At 38.7% G+C, this 24,135-nt stretch overlaps 1 protein-coding gene across 5 annotated transcripts in view; it reads left to right on the top strand.

Annotated features, from left to right (window-relative positions):
- The window catches only part of casz1 (castor zinc finger 1), a 293,559-nt gene that overhangs the window by 167,647 nt on the left and 101,777 nt on the right, over positions 1-24,135 (top strand). For all 5 annotated transcript variants that reach the window (XM_073875363.1, XM_073875362.1, XM_073875365.1 and 2 more), the window contains one exon: positions 16,917-16,954. The gene's annotated coding sequence lies outside the window, so the exon portion shown is untranslated. The remainder of the gene's footprint in view (positions 1-16,916; positions 16,955-24,135) is intronic.

Here is a 24,135-nt window from a genome sequence, read left to right as displayed (position 1 = left end):
TTTTGGCTGGTTAAATTTGTATTACACCCTGGTTAAGCTGGTCTTCAGCTGTCAACCATGCAGAATACAAAAAAATGCTTATTACACTTGCTGGTTTTAGCTGGTTTTGGCTGATATAAATGGTCTCACAGCCTGGTAAGCTGGTCTTTAGCTGTCAACCATGCAGAATACAAAAAACTGCATAATACACTTTGAGCTTGTTTGCTGGTTTTAGCTGGTTTTGGCTGGTATAAATGGCCTCACAGCCTGGTTAAGCTGGTCTTTAGCTGTCAACCCTGCTGAAAAAAGGAAAAGCTGCTCGATACAGCTGGTTTACTGGTCTTAGCTGGTTTGGCTGATTTAATTGCTATTACCCCTTAGTTAAGCTGGTCTTCAGCTGTCAACCATGCAGAATACAAAAAAACTGCATAATACACTTTGAGCTTGTTTGCTGGTTTAGCTGGTTTTGGCTGGTATAAATGGCCTCACAGCCTGGTTAAGATGGTCTTCAGCTGTCAACCCTGCTGAAAAAAGCAGCTTGATACATTTGAGCTGGTTTTCTGGTTTTGGCTGGTTTAATTGGTATTACACACTGGTTAAGCTGGTCTCCAGCTGTCAACCATGCAGAATACAAAAAAATGATTAATACACTTGCTGGTTTTAGCTGGTTTTGGCTGGTATAAATGGTCTCACAGCCTGGTAAGCTGGTCTTTAGCTGTCAACCCTGCTGAAAAAAGAAATAGCAGCTTGATACATTTGAGCTGGTTTACTGGTCTTACAGCCTGGTTAAGCTGGTCTTTAGCTGTCAACCATGCAGAATACAAAAAACTGCATAATACACTTTGAGCTTGTTTGCTGGTTTTAGCTGGTTTTGGCTGGTATAAATGGCCTCACAGCCTGGTTAAGCTGGTCTTTAGCTGTCAACCCTGCTGAAAAAAGGAAAAGCTGCTTGATACAGCTGGTTTGCTGGTCTTAGCTGGTTTGGCTGATTTAATTGCTATTACCCCTTAGTTAAGCTAGTCTTCAGCTGTCAACCATGCAGAATACAAAAAAACCTGCATAATACACTTTGAGCTTGTTTGCTGGTTTAGCTGGTTTTGGCTGGTATAAATGGCCTCACAGCCTGGTTAAGATGGTCTTCAGCTGTCAACCCTGCTGAAAAAAGCAGCTTGATACATTTGAGCTGGTTTTCTGGTTTTGGCTGGTTTAATTGGTATTACACACTGGTTAAGCTGGTCTCCAGCTGTCAACCATGCAGAATACAAAAAAATGATTAATACACTTGCTGGTTTTAGCTGGTTTTGGCTGGTATAAATGGTCTCACAGCCTGGTAAGCTGGTCTTTAGCTGTCAACCCTGCTGAAAAAAGAAATAGCAGCTTGATACATTTGAGCTGGTTTACTGGTCTTACAGCCTGGTTAAGCTGGTCTTTAGCTGTCAACCATGCAGAATACAAAAAAACTGCATAATACACTTTGAGCTTGTTTGCTGGTTTTAGCTGGTTTTGGCTGGTATAAATGGCCTCACAGCCTGGTTAAGCTGGTCTTTAGCTGTCAACCCTGCTGAAAAAAGGAAAAGCTGCTTGATACAGCCGGTTTTCTGGTCTTAGCTGGTTTGGCTGATTTAATTGCTATTACCCCTTAGTTAAGCTGGTCTTCAGCTGTCAACCATGCAGAATACAAAAAACCTGCATAATTCACTTTGAGCTTGTTTGCTGGTTTTAGCTGATTTTGGCTGGTATAAATGGTCTCACAGCCTGGTTAAGATGGTCTTCAGCTGTCAACTCTGCTGAAAAAAAGCAGCTTGATACATTTGAGCTGGTTTGCTGGTTTTGGCTGGTTTAATTTGTATTACACCCTGGTTAAGCTGGTCTTCAGCTGTCAACCATGCAGAATACAAAAAAAATGCTTAATACACTTGCTGGTTTTAGCTGGTTTTGGCTGGTATAAATGGTCTCACAGCCTGGTAAGCTGGTCTTTAGCTGTCAACCCTGCTGAAAAAAGAAATAGCAGCTTGATACATTTAAGCTGGTTTACTGGTCTTACAGCCTGGTTAAGCTGGTCTTCAGCTGTCAACCATGCAGAATACAAAAAAAACTGCATAATACACTTTGAGCTTGTTTGCTGGTTTTAGCTGGTTTTGGCTGGTATAAATGGCCTCACAGCCTGGTAAGCTGGTCTTTAGCTGTCAACCCTGCTGAAAAAAGGAAAAGCCGCTTGATACAGCTGGTTTGCTGGTCTTAGCTGGTTTGGCTGATTTAATTGTTATTACACCCTGGTTAAGCTGGTCTTCAGCTGTCAACCCTGCGAACAAAAGAAAAACAGCTTAATACACTTTGAGCTTGTTTTCTGGTTTTAGCTTGTTTAGACTGATATAACTAGTCTCGCAGTCTTCAGTTGTTAAACCACCTTAAAAAGATCAACAAAACAAGTCTAATATGGTTTGAGATGATTTGCTGGCTTTAACTGGTTTAATTGTTCTCACAGCTTGCTTTAGCTTGTCTTTAGCTGGCAACCATGCTTAAAAAAAGAAAACCGTCTAAATATAGTTTGAGCTGAATTGCTGGTCTTAGCTGGTTTTGATTGGTCTAAATCATCTCACAACTTGGTAAAGCTGGTCTCCAGCTGTCAACCCTGCTGAAAATGTAAAAAAACACACAATACAGGTATAACTCTTTGCTGGCCTTAAACTGGTTTAAATGTTTTTTCCAGCAAAAAAAACAGTCTAGCCTAGCTAGGTTTAAAATCAGTTAGGAAAAGAAAACAGGGAAATGATCTACAGTAAAATATTTTAAACATTAAGGGGGAATGGAAAGTGATGTGCAGGCTCTTATACATGCCCGGAGGGAAGGACCCGAGAACAGGTTCTCACTTTCAGGACCAAGCAAATACGAACAGGGAGCAGACACTGCTGTCAGATCTCTCTCACCTCCTCCTGTCAGCCAGCGGCTATACGCGAGCAGCCTGCCGTCTGTCTGATGTTGTGGGTCTTGTGCACAGACATCAGGCACACAAGTGCACGATGCAAACGCAGCCGACAGTACGTGATATGGCTATTGTTTCACTTCCAGGTTTTAGAGCCAATCACTTAAGCCATAAATGACACGTGACAAGGTACACAATTTCTTAACATGCTTATTGGATAAAGAAGATGCATAAGTTCTACAACATGCATATTTACACTTTAATATCGACACATATATGGATGTATATACATAATGCTTATATAACTTTTGACCACTGTTTAGCTCAAAAACTTTTTAAAAGCCCCATTCAAAGATTTTTCCCTAAGACATGATTTACATTGTACCCCTTCAATTTATATCCAGTCATCTCTGATTGACATCAGTGGTGGCAGTATAACTTTACACGGGCGTGGAGATATTAGCCGGTTTCAGTAGCATTTCAGCATATCTTCCTGTCAAAGCCCACATTTTTGGCCGTGAATAGCACTAGCAGCAGCGATCTTAGAGAAAGACACCTCCCCATCTAGTCAGTCCTGTCCTCAAATATCACATGGATGCATTCCAGCAGATCTAAGTCCCTGCCAGCTCACATTAACTGCTGCAACCTCTAAAAACTTTATTTATCACAAAGTAGGACATGAAAAGATTTATTAGGGCAACTCTGCTTATTGGATGCTGGAATTTTTCTTGTTTTTTTAAATATGCAAGGCCTGATAAATGACTAACAGCATTTTTGATAAATTAGTTGATTCATTAATAAGACATCGAGTTTTTAAGGAGTTTATTCTCTGACGTGCTTTTAAACTCCCTTAATGTGCATTAGGAAGCGTAATTTATTTTACACAAAACATTTGGTGAGCTATTACAATATTTTAAAACTGCTGGCTAAATTGCTTCACTTCAAAACAGATGTGCATAAAAATATTCAAGGATTTGAGGCGTTATTGGCTGTGTTTTGATAGCACGGCGAGCACCGCTACAGTTTAGCTCCCCTTGAACCGGGCTAACACTTGTCTATTCCGATTAGGATTAGCATGTGTCGAACTGACTCGGGCAGAGCCAGGAAGGGCTTATGATCTAATAAATCTAGATAAAAAACACAGAGATTGGTTTACCGAGGAGTAGGATTTAGTGCTGACTCTCTCTGAGTGACACGGGGATTAGCTGGCTTTTGGTGCCGCTCTTCCCTGGCAGAGGGCGGTCACAGGAATCGGGAGGGGGCGTGGAGAAACAGTGAGGTGGCCATGGCTTTATATTGTAGAGTTTAACTGATAGTGACAAGGTCAGGATAAAGCTTGTTCAAAAAGGCTTTGTTCCCTAGTTTTTATACTTTTGGATCTTGTTGTGTGGTAATCCGACTAGGATAGGAAGCATTTCTGGCAGGTGGTAAAGAGAGAGAGAGACTAGTAGGAAACAGATTGCTCACAAAAGATTGGACAAAAGATATCATCTTGAATAAAATAATTATGAATGATCAGATGTCATGAATGAATCTTTTTGCAGATACTTAAAATCTTTGGACTATTTGTCATGCTTAAAGGCAGGTTGGCCTTGGATAAGGTTTGTTTGTTGAGTGATCTAAAGGTGCATGTATTTCTGTCTTTTGACTGTTCTTACGTCTTCATATTTTTGCTTGTTGGCTATGTGTAGCTGTGGCAACGGGCCAGGCCCGGGCACGTTAGAGGACTCATATTTAACTTGGGGTTGAGCTACACCGCACTGTTTGTTTGGATTATTTATTATATGAAATGAGTTCAAATAAGTTCAACCTAATACGTACCCTATAGATTTACATTTTACACAGAATGCAGTATATTGCATGTGTTCCCTGTTGAAAATATAGTTAATTTTTATATATCTTTGACAACTATTTTATTCAACAACCTGCATCTATAATGTCATCAGATTAGTTGTCAACTAAAACCAAGGGTGGCACCCATGGAGGATTGTGTATTTATACAACTCAAGTCCAAAAATTATTACATTTTTGCTTGATTGACATGGTACACTTTAAAAATAAAAGGTACAAAACAAACTGTCGCTGGGATGGTACCCTTTGCAAAAAGTCTTTTAATCTTAATAAGTATATAAGTACCTTAAAGATACATATTGGTGCCAAATGTATACATATCTGTACCAAAATGGTACATAATAGGATCTTTTTAAAGGAAAACACCACCATTTTTCAATATTTTACTATGTTTTTACCTCAACTTAGACATGTTAATACATCTCTATCTTTTTTCAATGCGTGCACTTTTAATCTTTGTACAGCTTGTTGTTAATGTGTTAGGCTTTAGCCAATCCCCATTCATTCCTATGGCTCCAAACAATTTTTTTTTTGTGCCACCATACTTACTTGTGTAACTACGTATGTAACAGTCTTTAAATAGGGAAAACATGGAAGTGTTTGGTGGCTTCTAAATTCATCCCTGTTTGGATCCTAAGGAATGACTGGGGCTAGGCTAAATGCTAACACATTCATGACACGCTGTACAAAGATTAAGTGCACGCATTGAAAAAAGATAGGGATGTATTCATTCGTCTAATTTGAGGTAAGAACTTAGTAACATGGTGAAAGCTGTGGTGTTTTCCTTTAAGGGTACCATCCTATTAACAGCTTTTGTAAAAAAAATTGAAAGTGTGTACTAATATGTAATCTCAACAAACCGTTTTAAAAGTTTGGGGATTTTCCCTGTCAGGTACGCTAGATGATGTACCTGTATGACTAGTAAACAGTTCACCTGGCAGTCAGCCTGCTAATACCCTTGGGCAGCCAAGTTGCCTTAAGGGGACTTTAATACTGCTCCTTATCAAACAAGTTGCAGAATAAATTAATCATGGATGACAAAAACACATTTGAATATGATAAAAAAAATAAAAAAATTGCCTTAGGTGCAAATCTATGGCTTTTGGTGTCTCTTTTAGTGAAACAAAACAAATTACTCAGTGTACCTTTAAACCACTAAACAATTTCTGTGGCTGGTGTTTTAAACTATGACCTGACATTTTAACATTATGTCTATTAACAACTCAAAGAGTTGCTCACTATCTTAAGAAGAGGCCTTTCAAAGGCAAAATAGCTCAGCCCCACCAAAACGCTTTTCCACCTTCCTTGGGAGACAGTTAGCAATATCATCTAGCAATTAAGAAGAAAACGAGAAAGAAATGGAAAAGCCAATTACCTCTCCGAGTTAGCTAAAGGCCATTTAAACAGTGTGCCCATGTCATAATAATGTTTATTGTAAATATTATAGTCAGTGCCGGAGTGAGCCTGGCGTGAGAGAGAGAGAGAGAAAGAGAGAGAGAGGGAGAAAAAAAATGGCATCAGTCTGAGACGGAGAATAATTTATTAAGATCTGAGATGCGCCAATTATGTGGAAAGGACCAAAAAGAAAAAAAAATCAAACTCTCCAGGAACCGCATACATGATTGCAATCTTGATTAAATCCCCCTGGATCTAATGAGTTGATTTTCTGCTGTTAATATTGCATTGGCTGATGATGGATTCGTTAAGATAATGGAACGGAGCTAAAATATAAATGACTCCCTGTCAAGGAGCAGATTTTTGTCATTTTGCGCCTGACACCTCCACCTTGGGGATTTACTAAGGCTGCTTTTTGAGTCTAGATTGACCAGATCTGGAATACTAATTTTCTCCTGCCAAGACTCATGATGCTAAACCGTGTCCCCTCCCACACGCCTGGTAAATATCCCCTTCTTTATCAGAATTAAAACAGCTGGGGTGAAACATTATACCTCTGTATCAAAACCTGAGCTGTACAGGCCAAAACAGATTCTTTAATTAAAGAAATAGTTCACACAAATATCCTATGATGAAATATGACAACTAGTCACAAGACACAGAAGAACCAATGAGTTTCAACGTTATCGCTGTGCCACTATATTTAAAATGTTCACGTTGATTTTTTATCTTTCTATGGATTTGAGCTTAAAAATATTATTCGTTTTCTCTCAAAAATTTATTGTTTAGCTTTAAAGGACATATATTAACTATTTCCCCGCCAGTATTTTTAAAAAAAGTTGCCAGCCAGCGGCAACATTTTTTATGATTTTTACAAAAGTTTATTGCCTTCCAGAAAATGTTCTTAAAATATACAAACAAACAACAAAACAGATCCTCTGCTTTAAAAAAAACATAATTCATCCTACTTTTAACCAATTTTTTTTTTTAATTAAGATAATAGCATTTTTGTGAAAGACTTTTGAAAGAGATCAGATTCAGAGCATATCCTCAAAACATACACAAAGTTCTTGTGCAGGGTTCACACCAGATGCGGTAGACGCGGCAAGCGCGAGTGATTTACATGTTAAGTCAATGCAAAGACGCGATTAGGCATCCTGCGGTGCGGTACACGCGGGAAATGCGTGAGTTAAAAAATGTGAACTTCGGCGTATTTCCGCACCGCGTTATCCAGTCAGGACCTTGCTGAAGTAGTGACGTGATTACAGGAAGCGTGCGGAGTGGCAGAATCTCAGCGGAGTCGCAGAACCCCATCCCATGACGCGAATTTCCGGGTGAGTGTCTCAAATGACTAGAATTTCACGCGCTGCTTTCACGCGCTAGTGAACTCAAATATTCAAGTGTCCAACTACGCACGAATAGCACGCTTTGGCCGCCTCTACCGCGGCTGGTGGGAATGCACCATTACTGTTTACCCTGAAGGGTTTCTTCCGGGTTTTAAAAGTTGGGTAAGAGCACCACCTGGTGGATAATAGGCGGAAATACGGATTGCCGGAAAAACTTGTCATTGGCATGGAAGCCTTTTCTCTTAAAGGTCCCGCGTTGTGCGTTGTGATTCGACAGCAGCTTAGCTTAGCAGAGCTGTTTGAGCCAAAGCTGGCGACTGATGTATTCCTGTGGGTGGAGTTTAGTCAGAAACTCTTTAATTGACGTCATTCAACCGGGAAGTAGAGGGCTGTAGTCCAAACCGTCTGTTCGCTGTAGGCTTTGAAAGGGGAATTCTGTTAAAGAAAATATATCTGGCATTGAGCCTTTATCATTTTGCAGGTTTTATTTATCCCCCAACAGCAACATTACAAACTAACTAAAGTTTGAAAAATGGGATCAGGAAGAACATGACCTTTAATTGACGAGTTAACTCGTCAATGGCAGGGAAAGAATTTAGTCACTATTTGGATTACTTTTACATTAATTTTCTTTATTGATGGATGGATAAATGGATAGGCATTTTTAAGTTTCGCTTTGTTGAGCCCCATATAAGAAGATAACATAATGGCATTTTACTATAAAATTGTTTATTTTTGTTTAACTGAAGAAAGGAAGTAATATACGTTTTGTCATAAAGCTGCATGAGTAATATATAGACACACATTTTGATTCTTTTCCCCACGTTATTGTTCTTGCACCAAGATTTTAATAATCCATTGAAGAAATACAGGTTAGTGGATGAACTGGCTGTATTGACTTGTTTCTGTAGATGAATAAATGTCCCAGCCCCTCTTGGGTGCAGACCTGGCCTGCTGGAACCGCCTCCCTTCATATTAAATGGGCTGTCACTTAGGCCAACAAGACACACAAAATGAGCTCTGTGTAGCATATTGATCTCTCTTTGTATACTTGAGTCACACAAGCGGGTTATACAAATGTGTGGATGAAACTTAATGCAAAAAGCATTCATAACCAAGACTGGGAATTAGTGGAGATTACAGGCTGACATTGATAGCAGTGAAGCAGAGATCATGAATCAGAGTGAAGGTGGGTAGTTATGGTAACATGGCTAATCAGATGTACCGGGGCGGATCTCAGTCAGAATAGAGAGGTTGAGGATCGTGATGATGTACAGTATCTCTCAAGACGTAAATATTACAGATTGCTACTGGTGAGATTATTATTTATTTTATTTAAAAATATATACCTTGTATAAGATATAACATAAATGTACTTTTTAAAATGTTTACAAATCATTTTTTTACATTTTAGGCTTAAAACAGTGAACATGTAGCTCACTTGGTAGCAAAAGGTCATGGGTTTGATCCCAGGGTCACATATACTCATAAAATGTATACAACTTGAATGTACTGTATGTGGCTTTGGATAAAAGGGTCTTTTTTAAATGCATAAAATGTAAAAATATATTTGGTATGGGTATTTAAGTCAATATGCATCATTGGGATGGTTTCCCGGACAGGGCTGATCCTGATCCCAGACCAAAATGCATGTTTGAGCTGCCTTAATTTAAAAAACAGCACTGACATACCTTAACATATCAGTGCCATTGTTTTATCTGAAGATGCACACCAGTATTGTTCTTTTAATGTTGGTTTGTAAAAACTACTTAAATGTCCTAACATAACTAAGGCCTAGTCCTGGATTAATCTAAAACCTGTCCGGGAAACTGCCCCATAAAGTGCAACCCATCTTGAAAATAAATGGGTATAACAAGGCAGAGGGGTTGGATTTTTGATGTCATCCAACAGATATTTCAGAAATTTGATAAAAAAAGACCAAAAAATGTTTAATTTGGTATAATATCACTGACCAGGAACTATCAAGAAAGTAAACTTTCACAATTGTAGACATGATGCCGCTTTGGTGTCAGTATTTGAGTTGGGCCGTTGGATGTCACGCGATGAGCTCACTTCCCAAATGTCTTTGCTTTTCTCCCCATCATCTTAATCGCAATTGTGGTCTTTTTTCATGCTCTGGCTGACCTCCACCCCCCGTTCTTTTCTTCTTCTTTTTTTCATATTACCGGGGAAACGGTGTGATAGAAGCTCACCCCCGGCCCTTTTCTTCCATGTGTCACATTTTTTGTCTCGTTACATGGTTTTGCTAAAAAGTTCTTTAATCAATCAAGTACGAGGCAGAAAATAGGCTTTGTCACGGCCGGGCCCCGGGTCATGTGATGCTCGCTTTGCATAGTGACAGGTCCTCAAAAGGGCCAGAAAAGAATATTTGGTGGGGAAAATAGCCGTTTCCATGGCGCCGGCACTTGTTGCACATCGCTCGCCATTCTTCGCTCCCACGTGAGCTACGGGTTTCAAAGGGATGGACGACAAAAATTAGGGCAGGAGGGCAGGGTGGGGTGCAGAGGTAGCTGCCCCTCAGCCGTGCGTCCCTCTCTCCAGCAGTCAACAGAGAATAGCACCAAAAAGTGACAGCGGGAAGGGGGGCTTCTCGCCTCTGTCAGCTCTGCATAAGCAGCGCTATTAAGTAAATGTTCGATTTTTCATTGTGCCACTAACGTTGAATAGGAACTCAGAGGGGAGTACGTAAAGAATGAAAAGGTCTGAGGCGCGGAGGAAAGGCTGCGTGCTTTAATGGCTCCCAAACTATGTCCTCCGAATCATGTAATTAGTGATTAGCTTTTATTTGGGCAGTGGCTGCGCAGAGCAGAAAGGGTTACAGAGTTTCTAATTTTATAAGTTACAAACACAGCCAGGAAATGGAAACAATGGATCGGCCGTAAATCCCATGTAAGAGGACAGAGGATTGTTATCTGGAGCTGTTTTGTATGCTACTTTGAATGTTTATGTTCCTGTTTTTAATTATTAAAGCTACGGGTCCTCTGTGGATTCGCTGGGAGCAGCTAACTTCGGATTCGGGATAGGAAGCTGTCATGTAACAGTTTTGTCGTGTACGCGGGCTCCAGGGATTTTAAAGAAAATCTGGTTCTAGGAAAATACGTTTTTAATGGATGTTTTGTCCAAGGTGTGATAAGCACATTAACAGAACCTGCTCTTTGTGCTTAGAAATAATATATTTTATGCTTGATTTGAGCATGTTTTTTCAAAAAATATACACCTGAACCGGATGATTTTAATGAAGGTAAATGAATCGGTCAAAACGATTCACTCATAGTAGTTCATTGGTCAACATCAGATGTGCCCATTGATCCACAACTCAGAATAAAACAAAACTATATTAGTCTGTGAAAACCCAGCTAAAGTCAATTTTGTACATACAATCATCCTACATAACGTAAAGAAGATTCTGTGAAAATATATCTTAAAAATCTTTAATACTTACTATGTAAGACTATGTCAAATATTGAAGTTAAAGTGAAATAAATGATTTAAAACAAACTTTGATACTCATAATTCTTCGATGATAAGATAATTTTGTACGTACAATCATCCTACATAACGTAAAGAAGATTCTGTGAAAATATATCTTAAAAATCTTTAATACTTACTATGTAAGACTATGTCAAATATTGAAGTTAAAGTGAAAGAAATGATTTAAAACAAACTTTGATACTCATAATTCTTAGATGATAAGACTTTAGCTTGGATTTCACAGATATGACACACTTAAAAAAGTGTGTATGTGAATATCTATACAGTTTAGCATATTTTAATACAAACAAAATGTGTTATGTGATAAAGGAAGGATCAATTATGTCAAAAAAGACCAAAAATACGGAAATGTTAATAAATGCTTAAAATTTTTATTTAAATTCACCTTTGATGCTTTTCAACAGTCATGCTTATAAAATCATTTAATAAGGTCAAGGTTTTCGTGCGTGTCAGGACTACTTTAAACAATTTGCAATAATTTCCATAGCATAATCGCCGCCCACAATAACAAACAAGGTTGCTGCTTCCCTTCAACGCTTGATGTGCTGAACATGACTATTCTTGTGTTTTTAGCGCTGAAAGAAGCTGCGGCTCTCGTGGCTTTCTGTCGGTTTAACAGGTGTAGCACCTAAAAAGCACATTGAGTTCTTGATTGAGATACTTAACTAATAGAACTAACCCACGGTAGTTACTGTGACAGGTTGCGAACGGTAGCGTCTAAATGTCATGTTTTTATGTCATCGGTCCGTCGTATAATTTCCCAGCAGAAGTCGTATGTGTCAATAATTGGTGAGCCAGTTTGTCTTTGAGATCCTCAGCAATCTGCCGTCAGTCTTCGGTAAAGGTTAAGGGGGTTCTGGGATATCTTCCTTGATGCTGTTTTATCATGCGAGGCATGCTCTGTTTCCTGATGAATATATTAAAATTATTACTGTGCAAACAGACTTTCTAATTACTGACCTGCTTGCCATTGTACTCTGCTTTCGTTCTTCTTTTTTTCTCCTTCCTTGCTCGCTCACTCTCTCTCTTTTCTTCATGCCTTGTTTATTTATCTGCACCAGTGAATACAGAATAGTCAGAGCAATGTCATTTCCATCCACATGAAAATGATTTTGAAAATGCCAATCTTGCCTATTATACTGTGTAATTACAAGTCTGTCTTTTTTATCATATCTTTAACCAATGGGGAGACCCTTGAGAGGGTGAATATCTCATCTATGCGCTGTTCCGAAACATAGTCAGCTGCGTGTGCGGACAACATTTTAAGGGCACGACTTGCTGATGCTGCCTAATATTACTTGGTTTAGACATTACATCACTGACCAAAATTCATATCTCTGTAATTTTGGAATGATTGGCGGTATATGATAAATATCGTATTTTATGCCAAGTTGAATACAAGTTTACATGCACATCCGTCACAGTTACTTTTATTAAAACAGTTTATGCACAAAATAAAATTAAAAAGACAGGTATTTTCTCCCTGTTTGAAAATATACAGCTGCACAACATGTAAGTTGGTTGAAAGCTTGCATGTGACCTCAGTGTAAATATCTGGCACAGCTTTCATTGCAAAGAATAAGGGTCATATCAGATGGTATACACTGAAAAAATAAAGGCTGGATTTACTTAAAATATATATTGCAACATTTTAGAATCCATTTTTAAAGCAATTACATGGAATTTAAAATTTTAAAAATGTACTTAAAATTTTAAGTAAAACTTACTTAAAAAAGTGGATGCCAAAATAATGCATTATATTTTTAAGTAAATCCAGCGTATTATTTTTACTCTCATCCTGTATCCAGCTAGGAAAAATACAGATATATTACCAAAACTTTATATACCGCCCAGCCCCGCATAATATGTTTCTAGAGAGAACAATCCCAGAATGCATTGTTACAAATTTAGTAAGAAAATAAAAACACTGTAAAAAATTATGTTTAAGCAACTTGACTTAAACACTTCATTTCAACTTTCTTGACTAGTGAGGAGTTGGTATAACTTAAAAAATTTAGTTGAATGGGCTTTAGTTATTAAAACTTATTTTTTATAATTTATAGCAACTTCTATTAAAAAAAAGTTGAAGTGAATTATTAATGTAAACATTTAAAGGGATGGTTTACCCAAAAATGAAAATAATGTCATTAATGACTCACGCTCATGTCCTCTAAACTCGTAAGACCTCCGTTCATCTTCTGAACACGGTTTAAGATGTTTTATATTTAGTCTGAGAGCTTGTTGACCCTCCATTGAAAATCTAGTAACGGTATACTGTCCATGTACAGAAAGGTAATAAAAACATCATTAAAGTAGTCCATGTGACATCGGTGGGTCAGTTAAAATGTGTTAAAGCATCGAAAATAATTTTTTCTCCAAAAATAAAAAAAATTACCACTTTATTCAGAATTGTCTTCTCTTCTGTTGTGGAGCGCGTGCGCGGGGCTAAGGTCGCGTGACTGCCGATGACGTACGACGCCGCTGACGTGTTATCTGGTGTGCCCCAGCTGTTTTTCTTGGTTTGTTTTTGTGCGCCCAGGCTTCGTTTACAGTTTGAGGGAGACGCTCGCTGTAAGTTTGAAAAAAAAACTTTAGTCTCGTGCATGCGCTTCGCAACAGACGCGGAAGAGAAGACAATGCTGAATAAAGTCGTAATTTTTGTTATTTTAGTACCAAATATTATTTTCGATGCTTCAACACATTTTAACTGACCCACTGATGTCAAATGGACTACTTTGATGATGTTTTTATTACCTTTTCTGAACATGGACAGTATATCGTACATAGATTTTCAATGAAGGGTCAACAAGCTCTCAGACTAAATCTAAAACATCTTAAATTGTGTTCCGAAGATGAACGGAGGTCTTTCGAGTTTGGAACGACATGAGGGTGAGTCATTAATGACATTATTTTCATTTTTGGGTGAACTATCCCTATAAGTGAAACAAGGGATTTTTACAGTGTACAATAGATACAAGCGTGAGAAATTAATTATAAGTAAACATTTCATTCAATGCTTAAAAAATATATACTTTTGAAATTGTGTAGTGTAAATAAACATTGTATATTGTAGCCAATATATATGTGTGCTTTGTGTATTTATGCTCGGCGTCCTATTACATGGCAATGTTAGCTTAGCAAAGTGTAATATTAAACACATACAATAGACCATTTCAAACAAGACTCTTAAAAGACAGCTGACTGTGTAAGCAGGAGGCAGCGAGACGGCTCACTGTTTTGGAACGGTGCTCTAAGCATTACCTAATGTGAGAGGCGTTTTTTGACACGGGAAAGCTTTAATTTTAGAAAAGTACACAACTGTGCTTTTTAGTTTGAAAGATGGTGTTTTACTTCAAACGCTGTGCACTTGCACTCAGATAGGTGTGTCTTTTATTTGAAGAGCGAGGAATGCATCACTTTCCCATGCAAAGAAAAACTTGGCAAACGGCATCAATAAATCACTCAATAAATCTTAAATATGCATTTCATTAGCTTCTCTATTATGTTAGTGTTCTAGTCACATTGGTGAAGAATGTTAAATATGGGATGGTTGAAAAACACACACATTCCTCTCAGTTTCAAATCGACTCATGTTACATAAATCGTGACGTATCGTAACGTACGCGCCGTCACTGTCGCCCGCGTGACGCGAGCTGGCGTGTGCGTCGCACCAAATGTGTTATTAAAGTCACCTATTTACCAGCACATTCCACCCGCGCCACTTCACGCGAAAGGGCAAGCCTGTTGTTTACGCAGCGCTGGAGATGGGTTGATCTGGGGAGTTGATAGGAGCGGCAATTTAAAAAGAGGACACTGCAGCTCCCAACAAAAACAATTATAGGAAAATGAAAGGCAGCCCCTAAGGGTTAAAAATAGAAAATTAGCAACATGGATGCCGGAATGCGCGGCTCCCCCTCTTTCCAAACTTACGGGGCCTGCATTGTTATGTACGATCTGATCTGCCAGTTCTTCCTCTAAGCTCCTTGTCACATTTTGACTTAATGAAGTGCAACTTAGAAGGGAATTGGGTTCATCATGCTAGTCGCACGATGCTCCCCAGTTGTAGCAAACAGGGGCGGCGTGGGACCGGAGCGCTACAGCGCGAGTCGTTATCATTCCGGTCAGTCTGTTTAACACAAAATTAAACAAAGAACTAATTAGTGCCTCATGAATTAATAACTGCACTGTTGCCGAGAAGAAGTTAGGTTGCTGAGGGGAGATATAAAATAAGTAGATCAGGTTCGAATTATTATTACTTTTTAGCTCGCTTGTGCTCTCAAGGTTAGGAAACTTTGAGAGTTGCCACGGTCTGTCGCATGGGTGTTTGTTTCCTTGTGTGTGTGTGTGTATTTCATTTTTCTCCAAAGGATAGTTCCTCTCAAACAGATGGCTGTGCTGAAGGAAATCTTTCCTCTGTGAGGATGAGACAAGCCTGACCAGTAGACCCTAACCAAAAATGTCAAGCACCATTTCAGTATATTGAATTGATGATGAATCTTGCCAGACTGCAAGATTAGTCTTGTTTGATGTGTGCAATTTTTGGTGTTAAAATGCTTTGATGTCATCTTATTCTGAGACAGCTGTAAGTAAGCTTACCCGAATGGTCATAATAGTCCGGGGGTTTTTTCTCCTAGGGGGTTTTTCAACCCGGGGAGGCAGCCTTCTTGGGCTTAACTTCTATACGTTACATTAGTAATACATTCGCTTTAATGTTGATTTATAGCCGCAGCAAATTTAGCTGCTTGTGCTATCGTGTATTATGTTGTGCTATCTGTCGATTTTCTGTGCTTTTCACTGCTTCTATTAATGTAAAGCTGCTTTGATACAATTACCAAATTGTGAAAAGCGCTATATAATTAAAATGGAATTGAATTGAATAATGTTGACATTTTGCGTCGGTTATTATTTGCGTCCACTATTTAAGATAACATTCAGTGTTTTAGCGAATCAGATGTTATCATAATAAGTCTATCTTAACAAGGTTTTGTTTGTTTGTGTCACAGCAACATGACCACAACCAATGATTTATGGAGGACAAATATCACATTGTGGGTCTGGGGTTTGGAAACTTTAAAAGCAGTTATTATTTTGGCACGTTCATTTAATAGCATTAATAAAAACTATAAATACAAAATCATATTACATAAAACAGCTTTTGAATATACCATATATCACATTACAGATTGCTTAAATTGAACACATTTCAGTATCTGACTAGAATACTGAAAGAGAGAATTACTTTGTTACGTGCTCATCTCATAGCGTTAAACAATGCCTTGCTGTCTCTCTCTCTCTCTCTCTCTCTCTCTCTCTCTCTCTCTCTCTCTCTCTGGCACGCTCAGTTAGGCTCTGCTGTTTAAACCACATATATCACCAAACATCTCATCAGGATGTTTGCTTACGGAGGAATCAGAAGAAAGTGGTCACAGTTGGCTTGGCTTTACTGCCCACTGTAATATGAGTGTTGTGCTGGCCTTGGATAATGCACGCCGACCAAGGTCACACAGGCTAATAAAATCCTCCCTCAATCAGATTTTAGGATTACTGATTCTAAGTAAATTATCATCGGCATGCCGCGGTAAAATATTTGCGAAAACTGGGTAACTGATGGCACACCTGCTCTCCCTGCCTCGATAGAGCAATGTGTGGGGACCTGGGAAGGGGGGTTCGGTTTCTGTCACCTGTCAGTCGCCACCAACTGTGACAGCATACAGTAGCATTTTGTGTATATGCAATGGGTCACGACGGGGTCCACTTAAGGGCCTTTTGTTCGGGTTTTACACCAAGAACGCCAATGGGAATGGCATGTATTTCACAATCATATAACGTTGTGTGTGTATGAGTTGGCATTAGTAGAGTGTTTGATAAAAAAGGTGTTAACTAAGTTTATTTTTCTTTGTGTATTACAGATGAAGTAATCCAGTGAGATTCGAGAGATCCAGCCAGAGTAAGAAATTTTTTTCTCTTATTGTTTTAACACATCCGTATAGAGGGTATGCATGTGACGTCACCTTCGGCGAAAGTGCCTGCTGTTACGCCCACTGAGTGGCAAAAGACAGAGCGGCATAATTTGTGTACGGTGTGAAATCGGCGAAAACACGGGGGAAACGCGTCTAAATGGGAAACAGCGGTTGTGCGATAGACTGTACTACCAGACTAACAAGAATTCCGAGCTATCGTTTAACAAAATGCCAAAAAACACCGAAAGGAGAAGTAAATAGATCGTTCATGCCAATGTTCACAGACCACAAGTGGGTTGACAAGTTGCGAGGGTCACTATCAAGCAGAGGTTTTACTTTCTACTTAAAAGTATTTTTCAAATATTTGTATTTTATCCATGTTTTTCTTTGGAAAACATACATTCCAAAGCATATTATCATAATTTTTTACTCTATTACATTTCATAAATACAAGTTTTTGTTTTACATTTAAAATTTAAGTACATTAATGTACTTTTACTCGAGTAAAAGTACACAATTTTAATGTAATTAGGTATTAAATAAATTTTAATATGCAATATTAAAGAACCCCAATAAAGCACAGATGCTTGGAAAATGTAACTAGTGTAACTAAGTATTGTCCACCTCTGCTATCAGGTCCAAGTAAATTCAATTTATGCGTATAATAGTCAGTTTTACTGGCATTTTCGCAGCAGCCGCTATAAAAATCAGCCATTTTGTTGAACGTTTGCCACTCAACAGTGTGCACTCCGGCGTGGTCACGTGGAAAAGTGACGTCAATGCATACCCTCTATACATTATTCCAACTTAATTTTTCCTATTTGATAAAGTTCACCCTCAGATGAAATTATTGTATTACTATAAGACGTCCATCAAGCTTGCCTCCATAATAAAAATGGTTGCCTGAATTGCAGTTCTCAACTTTTCCTTTTAGTTTACATCATACTGTAATTTATATCGCTTTATTTCTTTGTGACTCTTGAGTTTGCTTTGTTTGTCAAATCTGCATGCAGCTTATCGTGCGTTCTTATCATATTTAGCACTGGACAGCTACCGTCCCGCTAAGCATAAGATACCACACATCATTAATGCATCTTGTGAAAAAGTTAAGAGTGTAAAAAATTGCTCTTCGAGATGAATGACACTGTTTTGTGCATCTTAGACAGCGTCTTTGCCCGCGGCTTGAGTCAGGAGGGATGTTGTGTGATGTTATGTGCTGTCTCGTGTCAGTCTAGGGGTCGTCGGCATGTCCAGGGGGTGCTGGTTTGACCATGATACACGGCTCGCAGAAAGCAACCATCCTTTGTCTTGCCAGTGTCTTTCAGCGCAGAGCCTAATACACACTTGCAGCATCAATCACGGGCAAACTACGTCTAAACAATGTCTTGGCAGTCATGCATGGCCGGGTAGATAGGACAACATAGATTGTGTTCTTTGTGTCAGATGAGATGTTCTCCGATTTAAAGATCTTTGTTCCTTAGAGCCTTTTAAAATCTCATTTTCTTCCCGAGATTTGGCTTTGGCTTTGCTGTGAGGTTAAAGTGACGTTTTTCCCAGCCTAATAAGCCAGATGCTTTCGAGGTCCCCCTATGCATTCAGAGGTAGGATGCCGTGCCAAGCCAGGCAGCCTGTGCACCATGACCCAATTCTCTCCTCGCTGCAACCTGAATGGCTGGAGTATAGTTAGCTTAATTGGGTTTTGATATATTTAATTCGGCTAATCAGCCCAACTGGCTCCAACATGGGGCCCGCGTGCCTTTTCCCTCCCCGCAAAGAACGGGCGGGTGCGGTGCAGAAGCCTCTCAGAATGGATTCCCTCTCAAACAGTGGGTAGAAAATTAAACTGGCAAATTTGTTTGTGTTGGTTCAGGCCTTCTGCGGGGAGTTGGAAAGCTTTTAATTGCGCTCGCTGTGAGGAATTGGATGAGCTGTTTTTAAGACAACAAAAAGCAGGCAGCTCCCTCTCGCTAGACCGCCGAACCGGCCCGTGCATGGAGATTGCGAGGTCAGATGTAGTGCAAAGATGGAGCTATTCGCTGTCATTTAAGCAATTACAGACATTGATATACTGTTATATGGCTTAAGAGAGCATGCAGTCTGTGAGTATCTGCTGAGCTGCAAAGCAACAAAGTTAAATGTCAACAAACTAACTTGTTTTCCTTTGGTGTATCCCTCCAAACTGTGATAAGAAAAAATCCATCAGCACTTCTTTTGTATTCTCTCTCCTCTTTACGTTTTCTCTTTTTCCCTCGATTTTTTCGCCCTTTTGATTTTATTCCACTGTGTCAAAACAAGAAGAGGCTACATGGAAACGGCAGCCCTGTGTAAATATTTATGATGTAACATCTCCATGTGAATAGACTTTCCCCGCAACCCATCCATCAAACCCGCCACCTCTGCAATCCGCCTCTCGACCCCCCCAACGCCCGGCCGCCACTCGGCCCGCAGGAAGCCAAGACAGGAGCATCGCGTTGAAAGTTATTGTTTCGCTTTTGAACCGGGGCCTCTGGGCTGCCACGGCTTTTGAGACCGTCATCCCTTGTCTTTCAAAAACCCCAAAACTTCAAAGCCCAAAGGGCTTTTTGTCTCTGCGGTACGTCCACTGTCCCCCAAAATGGTGCGACAGGGAAATGTGATGTAGGTCAAATTACAGCGGTTGCGCTTGTAAAAAGTGAAATTTCTTAGCATGGCAGTGTAAAGCCTTGGTTACGGTTATCTCTCCTGCTAGATTGACGTTTGCAGGGTCCAAAATGCAGGTAAAAAAAAATTGCTTAGGAGAGTACATGCAAAGAGTTTTTAAACAAATAAAATGACAAAGTTTAACATCAGTGGCTGTTACAAAAATTATCATATTTATTATTTTTTAATGAACAATCAAAATATTTAAATCAAAAAGAATATATTTCGTGCCATTGGATAGCGTGTCAAAAGTTAACTTTAGTCCCTGGCTCCTTATCTTTATTTCATACTAAATGAGTCTGATCACGAACAGTAATCCCATAGATCTCTTAAGCAACATGGCCATATAATTCCTTATGAAGGCATTACGTACATGTGTTGTATTCATACTGAAACAATAATGTGCCTTTCAGATGCAAAGTCTCATTACTTTGAGTGCTCAGCATCAACATGCCAGGCCATTTAGACACGCATCCAGATCAGCATTGGAACTTGCCAGCATCAGAACTGTTATAATTAGTTTAAGTCGCATTGTAACCGATGGTGAATTTGCCTCTTTGCAAATCCTTACGTCAAGCGTGGTATTGCAAAAAAAGCGTAACGAGCGCAAACAGATCGAGTGACAGCAGCCGTCGTCACGCAGAAGTTCATCTGTTGTGTCTGGGCCCGGCCTGGACAGGTGTGGTTTAAGTTTGTTTTATCCCGGATATGTCATTTTTCTGTGGTGAAATGAGGTATCAAAGCGGCTCTCAATTGCGGTGCCACTCTGTGCCTTTTTTTAATCACAACAGACGGTTGCTAAGATGTAATTATCACAGTCTCTCACTGATAGACTGTGCTGAGGACTGAAAAGGTAATATGGATTATCACAATAGTTATACAGCTCAATACTGCTATCTAACTTTATCCATTTATCTGCAATGATGGGAATCCTTTGTGCCGTGCAGCGGTGTAGCATCTATCTAAATAATAAAGGCCATTGTCTCCCTCTTGAAGAGAAGGGATTGTCTTTTTAATTTCACAGCACTTTTATTATTGTTAATATTCACGCTGTGACTTCTCAGTGCCGATGAAATTGAAATATTAGACCCAAAACATGTCTGTAAAAACGTGTTTTGTGTGATTAGTTAGGACTTTTTCACTCTAAAAATGGCTGTGTTATTTTTTTACCCATCATGTTGGGTAAATATTGGACAGAACACACCGCTGGGTTAAAATTGACCCAATGCTGGGTTATTATAACTCATGGCTGTATTACAACAACCCAACATTGGGTCATTTTTACCCCAGCATGTGTTCTGTCCAATATTTATCCAACATGAGTAAAAATAACCCAGCCATTTTTAAAGTGTAGCTGCTGGAAATTTTAAGCAGTGTTTTTGTCTGGTTTATCTAATAATCTTTACATTTACTTCAAATTTGTGTATGATAAATCTTTATTTCAACCCAGCCTTTGGTTTTAAAAGGGCCGAACGCAGCTGTTGGGTTAAATTAACCTTAATGTTTATATTTGACTCAGCAATAGCATAAATGGCCTTTTTAACCCAACGCTGGGTTGAAAATAATAAATATTTTAGGTATAAATTTAAAGATAACAAGAAAAGGACTTGCAAACAAACAGCTGGTCGACAGGGAATGGACAATAAACTTAATTCATCGTACATTCTTTGAAGACATATTTTGTTATCTTACTTCTCATATGAAATGTTCTTATTTGATATTCATTTAATTCTGTACTATTTAATTCTGTAAAACAGGGAAATTATCCAAATTTGGGATGTTTTGCTGTATAGATAAAGCAGTTATTTTGTTATTGTTGAAGTGATGTAAAGAGGAATAAAGCTATTTAGCCTTAAAGGATTAATCCATTTTCTTAAAAAAAATCGAAATAATTTACTCACCATCATGTCACCCAAAATGTTGATGTCTTTCTTTGTTGAGTTGAAAAGAAATTATGTTTTTTGAGGAAAACATTCGAGGATTTTTCTCATTTTAATGGACTTTAATGGACCCCAACACGTAACAGTTTTAATGCAGTTTAAAATTGCAGTTTCAGATCCCAAAACGAGGCATAAGGGTCTTATCTAGCCAAACGATTGTCATTTTTGACAGGAAAAAATAAAAAAATATGCACTTCTAAACCACAACTTCTCGTCTATCTCCGGTCCTGTCACGCGCCAGCGCAACCTCACGTATTTTCGTAATGACGTCAAAAGGTGTTGTGTTACATATATGAAACGCACATTTGCGGACCATTTTAAACAATAAACTGACACAAAGACATTAATTTGTATCATTCGACATTCAACAACGTCGGAACGGTCCTCTTTCTCCACACTTATAAACACTGGGGCGTAGTTTGCATACGTCAACGCGTTACTGTAATTCCACTACTTTTATCAGTAACGAGTATGTATTGAAGTATTTTTTTAAATCAAGTAACGCAATTACAATTACTGAAATTTAAATGAGTTTGTTACTCGCTTTACTCTATTTTGTAAAAAAATAACACTTACAGACAAGACATTTCTGATTTAACGTCGCATGACCGTGGTGAGCGGCGAAATGAATCATTAAACTTCATCATGGCTGACAGTGCATATAGAATGAACATGAAAAATCTAAACGGGAAACATACCTTTGTTTAAAAATTGTGCGAAAGTCATAATCCATCCGGTCTCATGTTTGTAAATGATCTTTGCCAAGCAATCGCAGTATGACATTAACTTGCATTTGTAGTCCACAAAAGCAATAAATCTGAGAAATGTTAATATATATCTTAGATGTTTGCATCGGCCTTCATGGAAGAGAACGATCCGCGATTGTTGTTTCCAGAAAAATATTCACACTGCCCTGTACAACTGTTAAAACGTGTTAAAACTCCATAGTATGTGTGAGTGCGCATTTAGTTTCAGTTTCAGTTTCACTCGCTCCGTATCCGACAAAACAATCCACTCACTGTGTGTCCGTCGGACAAAACAATCCACGTACTCCGTTTTCTGATTAAACATCTTCCTTTAATCCTGAGTATCATTTAAATCCAACAGAAAACACATACAAACAATATATGACCAAAGAGCGCACTACCGCCGCAAGCTTCACAAGCTGTGTCCCAATTCCATGGCCGCGCCCTGCTAAGCATGCGACCTAAAAAGGTCTTTCAAGGTGGAAGCCTCAGAAGAACTGAAATGAAACGGCCTATTCGGAGGACCCATAATTTGCGTCAGCTGCTGCACGCGCACATCGCGCCTGTCAGCAGGACACATCAGAGACGTTTCTGGCTCATTAAAATAAATATGGAATCAGAAAAATTATAATTTATTTTAGAAAATATGACATGTTGACACAATTGTCTTCAAATTCTTAAAAATATTAGAGTCTTACGTGTAAAATAACCCATCCATATCATTTTATTGTTTGACTGTTCAGTACTGTTCATATTTACATCTAAAAAGCAGACATAAAAGTAGCTTAAAAGTTACTTTCCCTACTAGTAACTAATTACTTTTCATATACAGTAACTGGTAGAGTAACTCAATTACTTTTAAAAGAAGTAACTAGTAACTGTAACTAATTACTAATTTTCAGTAACTTGCCCAACACTGGTCATCCGTGACCTCTTGACATGATGACGTATTACGTGAGGTCGCGCTGGCACGTCACACGACCGGAGATAGACGAGAAGTTGTGGTTTAAAAGTGCATATTTTTTATTTTTCTTGTCAAAAATGACAATCGTTTCGCTAGATAAGACCCTTATGCCTCATTTGGGATCGTTTAGAGTCCTTTAAAATTCAAGTTTTAAACTGCATTAAAACTGTTACGTGTTGGGGTCCATTAAAGTCCATTAAAATGCGAAAAATCCTGGATTTTTTTCCTTAAAAAACATAATTTCTTCTCGACTGAACAAAGATACCAACATTTTAGATGACATGGTGGTGAGTAAATTATCTGGATTTTTTTTAAGAAAATGGACTAATCCTTTAAAGAGAGCCACTCTTTAATCTTTATCTGTCTTGCGTGCATACATGTATTTGTGTGTGATCTGCTTTGAAGAGCCCATATAGAATAGACAACACTTGTATTCACCTCTTTCTCACATATTTTGAGTGGCTCTTCTCTCCTGGCAGATCTATTCAAGCTTTCAATACCTTTTTCTCCTTCTCTGCTCCTTTCGCAGCGAGCAGGAGGGTTTTACTTTACCCCTTTGTCATCTTAATTGATTGCATTAACCTTTTGAGTATTGAATTTCCCCTGCATCACACAGAGCACAATGTGGAATATTATCATAATCTCTCCTAGTAATGGACACAGGGCAATCAACGATGCTTTAGGAAAAGTACATCTTTGAAAGATGGAACGGCATATTATTTTCAATCAAATGGCACCCTGATCTGGCAGGCTTCGAACAACTTTGACGCTCTTCTGAGGGGTTATGTCTTTGTCGATGGCCGACAGTTGACACTTTGAACTGCGCTGTGTTTCAAACT

The sequence above is a fragment of the Misgurnus anguillicaudatus genome, chromosome 13 (assembly GCF_027580225.2).
Source record: "Misgurnus anguillicaudatus chromosome 13, ASM2758022v2, whole genome shotgun sequence".
NCBI classification, from domain to species: domain Eukaryota; kingdom Metazoa; phylum Chordata; class Actinopteri; order Cypriniformes; family Cobitidae; genus Misgurnus; species Misgurnus anguillicaudatus.
Note: the sequence above shows the minus strand (reverse complement) of the source record. Positions and strands in the feature narration are given on the sequence as shown.